Raw genomic sequence first — 7495 nt, 5'->3', positions numbered from 1 at the left:
TTTTTATATATATATATATATATATATATATATATATATATATATCTTCCTCCACAGGTACTCACTGGCTCCACTTCCCTTCCCCTTTAACATAAAGATAAAATCACTTACCTTTTACATTTGCTTCTTGTTGGTCGTTTTAGCTTCGGCATTCAGAACTCTACCCCAACATGACACTTCTAACTATAGTCCAAGTGAACTATTTACCAAAATAGTTTAAACTACCCCAAATTCCTGAGTGGATAAGAAAGTAAAAACATTTATCCTAAAATTCCAACATTCAATCCAAAGAATTCTTCTACTTTAGACCAATAATCACTATTTCAGCTTAGATTATTAAGGTATTACTTGTTGCTGTGTTTTACCTTAAAAAATCCTCAATCAAAGTAGTTACTTAATTCTCATAAAAACATTCCCTAAAATCTGAGTGTTAGTCCTATTTCTATTTGTTGTTCATTTTTTTAGTGATAAAATTCTAAAAGATAAATTTGGTTTCCTCCTTATTTGGTGTAAATATTATGATACGGGTTCCCTGTGATGAACAAATCATCCTTCAGCTGTTGAGACCAAACTCAAAGTTTCTTTGTTAGTGTCCCTTGGGAGAAATCTGCCTTGGACAGAGGGGTTACACTGCACTCTTCCATAACATCACAAGGGTAATAAATGCTCTGTTGCTCTGTAAAAAAAATAATCAGAATACCTGTACAAACACCAAACAACCTGAGTGTGTGGAGAAAGTGAAGCCACTGATGGATCCAAGCGCAAAGACTGTTCACTTGTGTTTGCCAGCTGAGGTCAATATCATTGTGAACTCCAATGTATTTGAAGGAGTCCACTTCCTGGAACCGCCACCGAGATGTGATCTCCAACTGACCTGGGATCCACCAGCATCTCCACTGTCTTATCTGTGTTAATATGGAGTTCACACACTCATCCACTGCAGGGCTCTGGCTCTTCAAGTTCAAATTTGTGGTTAGCAGACTGACTATAACAGTGCCATGGGAAAATTTCTCAACATATTGATCTGGCTGAGAGCTAACACAGTCATTAGTGTAAACTGTAAATAAGAAAGGTGAACTGACGCAGCCCTGCGGGGCCCCTGTGCTGCTAAAAACAGTTTCAGAAAAGACAGTGTTCAGTTTCACCTGCTGGCCTGAGAGACAGGAAAGAATAATACCACTTAAATAAAAAAAGAGATATGATTTTGTATTCATCCTTTTTGATGTTAAAAACAAAAGAAGCAGAGGACAGATATAAGAAATACAAAAACAAACTGACATGGATTATAAGAAAACATAAAAAAGAATATTATAGTGACTTATTAACTAAAGGTAATGGTGACACAAAAGCAACATGGGCAGTCATAAACAGTGTTTTTACAAAGCATAAAATAAAATCTGGTATTTCAAAACACTTTTTAAAAGAAAATACAGAAATTTATGATCGGAATGAAATAGCAAATGAATTCAATCATTATTACGTAAATGTTGGTACAAGACTTGCTGCTCAGATACCAAAAGATGATAGCGACGTGACTCAAACAATTGGGGGTTGTTCAAACAGCATCTTTCTTGGAAAAACGGATGAGGAAGAAATAATAAGTATTGTAAATAAAATTGTGGATAAAAAATCAAAAGATTGGGTAGACATGGACATGACCTTTGTGAAGGAAATCATGTCTTATGTAATTAAACCATTTACCTATATCTGTAATTTGTCATTTTCATCAGGAATATTTCCAGACACTATGAAAATAGCAAAGGTAATTCCTATTTACAAAAATGGTGAGAAATGTTTGTTTAGTAATTACAGACCGATATCGTTGTTACCACAGTTCTCAAAAATTTTGGAGAAGTTATTTGTAATCAGATTAGATACATTTATTGATAAAAATAATATTTTAAGTAGCAGTCAATACGGATTTAGAGCCAACAACTCGACATCAATGGCTCTTATGGAACTGATAGAACAAATAACAAATGCTATTGATCAAAAACAATATTGCGCCAGTATTTACGTTGATCTAAAGAAAGCATTCGACACGATTGACCATAGCATTTTATTCAAAAAACTTATTAAATACGGGATTAGAGGGCCGGCATTACAGTGGATCTCGAGTTATTTGGAAAAAAGAAAACAGTTTGTACAAGTACATGATACTAGATCTGAATTTTGTGAAATTACATGTGGAGTTCCACAGGGTTCAGTACTTGGACCAAAGTTGTTCATCCTATATATTAATGACTTGGTTAATGTGTCAGGGTTTTTCAAATGTGTTCTATTTGCGGATGACACCACTTTTTTTTGTCTAGGTCAAGATATAGAATGGATGTTAGAAAAAATGCAAACAGAATTTATGCAAATACAAAATTGGTTCAAACTTAATAAATTATCCTTAAATTTGGATAAAACAAATTATATGTTATTTACAAGGAGACAAAGAACTGTTAATATTCCATTCAAAGTTGATGGTGTAGAGATTTGTAGAGTTAGTGAGGTGAAGTTCTTGGGTGTGATTATTGACGAGGGATTAACATGGAAATCCCATTTGAATTATTTAAGAACAAAAATGGCCAAATCAATTGCATTGCTTTATAAAGTAAGGGATTTTCTGAATGATCATGCAATGTATATGTTGTATAATGTACTAATTGTTCCACACTTGGTCTATTGTGTTGAGGTATGGGGAAAGGCATGTAATACCAGTACAAAATCTGTTTTTGTTTTGCAAAAAAGGGCTATAAGAGTTATCACCCGAAAACATGGCAAATATCCTTCCAATATATTGTTTTGTAAATTGAGGTTATTGAAATTCTATGATTTAGTTGATTATAATATTTTGTTAGTTATGTATAAGGCACACCTAAACTCATTACCCTCAAACATCCAAAAACTCTTTGCAAAGAGAGAGAGCTGTTATAATCTTAAGGGGACACAGATTTTTCAGAAACCCAAATTCAGAACCAGTTTGAAAGAACGATGTACCTCGATTCAAGGAGTTAAATTGTGGAACGACCTACAAAATGATGTTAAAAATGCCAAATCATTGTACATGTTTAAGAGATTGTCAAAGATTGGATTCTTGAAGAAGTATGAAACAGTATAAAGTGAGCTCATATTAATGTTGTTTAACTGAGATGGACGACTGACTTTGTTTTTTGTTGCAGAAGATAACCATTTCTTTCCTGTTTTGATTCAGAGTTGAGAAAAAAGGGGCAGATATTATAAGATTTTTTTCTTCTTTCTGCTGCCTTTCATTTCATTTTGTTGTTTTTTTTTTAATTTTTGAAATACATATGGATTGAGATGTATTTTTTATTTTTTAGTATGTCAAAAAATGTGTTAGGTTGTTTTTTTTTGTATTAAATGAAATGAATGAATAAAAAAAAAAATATGACAATTATTAAATTTAATCTCAAGTTTGAGCTCCCAACTTCTTAAATGAATGGATGAGATTAAAAATGAGGTCATCAGAGGTCCAGCACAGGTTGAAGGACTGGGAGATAAAGTTAGAGAGGCCAGACTGAGATGGTTTGGACATGTGTGTCGGGATTTGGATTTTGGTTTTCTGTTTATTGTCTTTGTGTTTCTGTTGGTGTTTATTGTTTATTTTATTCTGTTATGTTGTTAGTTTGGTTCAGGTTTTTTCTGTCTTTGTCTCTTGCGTCTGTCTTTGTTTTCTGTCACCATTCATGCCTCCTCAGTCACTCATCTGTTTACCTGCCACGCCCATCTCCACCTGAAAGCAATTTGTATCACTCACCTGTGCCCACTTATCTCATCTTCTCCTGTGTTTAAAAACCCGGTCATCTCCTCCATTCACTGCTGATTCATTGTTTGGTTATTCCTGGTTTCCTCGCTCTGTGCCCGTTCCTGTTTTGTCTGTACCTGGTTGCTCTGTGTTTTATGTTCCCACTTTGTTATTATTTAGTCTCTGCTGCCATGACAGCTTTTTGTTTTGTTTATTTTTACTTTATTAAATTAGTTAAGTTGAGTCTGCGCTCTGGGATCGCCTTCATCTCCACAGATCGTGACAATGTGCAGAGGAGGGACAGTGGGTATATTGGTAGAAGGATGTTAGAGATGCAGCTGGCAGGAAAAAGACAAAGAGGAGACATATGGATGCAGTTAGAGAGGACATGGAGGGAGTTGGAGTGAGGGTCACGTTCATGGGAATATTCAGGAGGAAGGACTCAAGAAGTGGACCAGCATCTGAAGTCAAAGCAGCTTTATTCAAGGAATCCAGGAAACTCATGGGAATGAGAGCAACCCTGGCCTCACTAAACACTAACTGAACCAGAAAGGTGACATGTAAATCACTTCAGCCTCACTTACACTAGAACACAAACCAACATGACGAGCTGAAAGCTAAAATGAACCCACTAAGAAAACAGAACATAGGAACATATTTAAAGGCAAAGAACCAAATAGAAAAATAGAAAACACCTGAGGATAAATAATGGTGGCAGTTAGACAGAAGCAGGAACACAGGAAAAACGGACTAAGAAAAAATGAAAAAACCCTTAAGAAAAAAAATCAAAGGGTAAGCACAAAAAACAAATTATGACAGTGAGATGGAGGAGGATGACTCATTGTTGTGACCCCTGATGAGGGAACTATGGCGACTGACAAGTGCAAACGCAGCTAAACGCGCCACAAACGGCAAAACTCTCTGCAAACAAATGAATGATGCAAACTACAAAAAAACAAACAAATGCAAAAGCACCAGCAAGTAAGCAAAGCTGCAAACTCACTCCACTTCATTGGGTGGATCTAATCTACCACTCTAATGAAACAATTCAAAATATTTTTATTAAATAAGTGAATGAAGTTATTGGTTTAGTTTCCTGTAAATGATGATGTTATCACCTGCAGCAGAAATGTTGACAGGATGCTGACAACACCAATCTGATGGAGCGGTCAGCTCCGCTGGTTGCCATGGTAACACACCATAATCTGTAATCTGTAATGTGACTGCAGCTTCTTATCAAATTCAAATCAGTCACAACATTTCTCAGAAACTCAGCTCCGAATAATCAGATACTTTAGACAAACATGCAAACTGTTTCTGTATGAAAGCTGTTGAAACCGAGACCATCAGGAACAAAAACCAGTTTAAAACCAGCTTTAACCCACTCTGCTGCACATGAATCCGAAGATCAGGTTAATGTTTCATGGGTGGAATTAGTTGAAGTGTTTGTTCTGACTGAGGACACAGAAGGTCCCACAGGATTCATGGAAGCTGCACCAGGTTTGAAAGGGTTAAAGTTCAGACGGTCGAAGCAGAAACATTTTGGTGTCTGTGTTTCATTGGGGTTAAAAAATAAATAGATATTGACAGCAGTGACTTTGTGAACTTCCTTTAGATTCAAACATTTGAACTGAATTAAAGGCCTACGATTCTTTGAAGGAATGCATATCACCCGCCGCCTATCACCGCAGAGTTTTAAACTAAGATCATCTTATGTCGAGAAGTCACTGAGTTCTAGTTGTTTTGAACAAGAACTACATTTTGTAAATTACATTCTGCTTCATCTCATGTGCCATCTTGTGAGGTCTGTTAGTGCTCACAGTCTGTGTTGTGGATGACTGTCAGCTCCTACCACACTAAATTTCAGCTCAGTATCTGTAAAATTCACTTCTAAATGATCAATTCTAAAGTCAGATGGCTGTATGTACTATACATCTAATGGTTACTTTCATGAAAATTTGTTCAGTGGTTCAAGATATATTGTGGTAACAAAGACATGAACACACAAACACACAGGCAAAAACATTACCACACTTTAAGTAGTGTACAGTGCGCGCAGTGATTTGTGCAGGGAAGGTTTTTTGTGCAACCATAGAATTGACTAAAACAGAAGTGTGCAAAGTTTCTCTGTACAGACTCTGGATGTGACTAAAACATTTGAGCTCTTTGGACACAGGTCAGTCTGTGGTGCATGAGGGGCCAGTGGACGGGTTTTAGTTCTTAACCTGATAACCTGCTGGTTCTGGCTGCTGGGCTTTTGTAGCGTCTCTCTGATGGAAGCAGCACAAACACTTGTGTTGTGGGTTAGATCCTCTTCAGTCTGTCAGGAAATACACATCTTCAGGTTACCTGTTGGTTAAATATGGTTATAAACTTTTATATCCTCACAAATCTCCTCTGCTACACAAAATCAGGCCTCTTCCTAATTATATACACTAGTTATAAACATCCCACATTTAACCAAAACTTCACTTTGAGACATGAATTAAAGGTAATTCTTTTCATTTGATAAATACTGTAAACTCAGTCAGTCCATTCATTTATGACTGATGCATTTTTTACTCCCAACAAACAACATTTTGAACAAATTATTATCTCTCTTTGGACACTTGAGATGCTCTAAATCAGCAGTCTCCAACCTTGTTAGCATCATGGACCGGTTTCATCCAAGACATCTGTCCCACAGAGCAGCAGAGGAGACAAGTTGTCCAGCAAAGACGTGTTTTTTACTCTTTTTTTCTGAGGGTTAGCTTGTAGGTTTGCTGGTATGTGAAAGATAACTGTGACAGAGTCCATCACAAAAAAGAGGTGCAAACTGAAGTGGTCATTTTTCAAAATAAAAGCCTGCAGATAAATATCCTTGGTGGTTGGTGACCCCTGCTCCAGGTCACCAAGGTGCATTACTTTAAAGTCTAAACTGGTTTTCTTCTTAAAGTTTTTAAAGATGATATCCATTTCTGGAAGGAGACTCCAAAAACAAGAAAAAACTCTTTAAATATCAAATAATCCTTGAAGGAATGCATATCGCCCGCCGCCTTTCATGCTGGTTTTAGACTGAGATCATCTTCTGTTAGTCTGACCTTAAAAATAATATTATACAGGATCTCATGAAATGTGAGAAGTCATGCTCAGAGGAGGTGTTGTTAATGACTCTCAGCTACTACCACACTACATTTGAGCTCAATATCTGGGGTTAGAGCCATTTTTGTGTTTTCTGAAGTCAGTTGGCTTTGGCGGCCATCTTGAATAAGTTTGACATCCAATGATTTTTTTTCTGTGAGTTTCCCTAAAATCCATGCATTGTTTCCTGAGATATTTTGCTAACAGAAGACAGGGTTGACTCCAACAGGTAATGCTGAAATTTGAAGCAACAATCCTGCACAATGAGTAGCAGTTGGAGGATGAGTTGTTCATGACTCTCAGCTACTACCACACCAAGTTTGAGTTCAGACAGTTTTGAGTTTTTAAGGCCTTCACCTTTCAGCAGCAGGTGATACTAAACCTTTAGTTTATCAGCTGCTATTTCTTTATTTCTTCAATTTTCCAGAATCTGACCTTTCAGAGCTCATGTTTGCTCAATGTTGAATATTTCCTCAGCAGCGCTTATCAAACAGGATGATTCTTCTTATTTTTAACCCTCGTTCCTTCATGTTTCATGTCTGTTATCTGATAGAAACAAGCTGAGAAATCTGATGGTAATGTTTGATACAGCACACACACACACACACACACACACACACACAC

This window comes from Kryptolebias marmoratus, linkage group LG14 (genome assembly GCF_001649575.2).
Source record: "Kryptolebias marmoratus isolate JLee-2015 linkage group LG14, ASM164957v2, whole genome shotgun sequence".
In the NCBI taxonomy this organism is placed as follows: Eukaryota; Metazoa; Chordata; class Actinopteri; order Cyprinodontiformes; family Rivulidae; genus Kryptolebias; species Kryptolebias marmoratus.
Note: the sequence above shows the minus strand (reverse complement) of the source record.